This window comes from Ranitomeya imitator, unplaced genomic scaffold, assembly GCF_032444005.1.
Source record: "Ranitomeya imitator isolate aRanImi1 unplaced genomic scaffold, aRanImi1.pri SCAFFOLD_963, whole genome shotgun sequence".
In the NCBI taxonomy this organism is placed as follows: Eukaryota; Metazoa; Chordata; class Amphibia; order Anura; family Dendrobatidae; genus Ranitomeya; species Ranitomeya imitator.
The window spans coordinates 15,001-15,282 of record NW_027193760.1 but is presented as its reverse complement, the minus strand read 5'-3'; positions in this window follow the sequence as shown (position 1 = coordinate 15,282).

Genomic DNA, 282 nt, shown 5'->3' with positions numbered 1-282 from the left:
GTCCTTGGGACTTTGAAATTTTTCGGCGATGCGTTTTTGGCTTCCGGGAGCCGCAGAACGTTGGGAAATTCGTTCCGCTCGCCGGCTCCAGGTGTTTCGGGCTAGTCCAGGCCCCAGCTACGCCGCCTGGCCGCCAAATTTCGCAAAATCGAAAAAAAAAAAAATAGAACCGGCATGAGGAATTTCTGGCCGCCGGATCCGCCGCACAGCTCCAGGAAGTCGGACACTTTTCGGCTTCGCTCCCTTAAAGTGGGGGTCGGTGTTTCGCCATGCAAATACCCA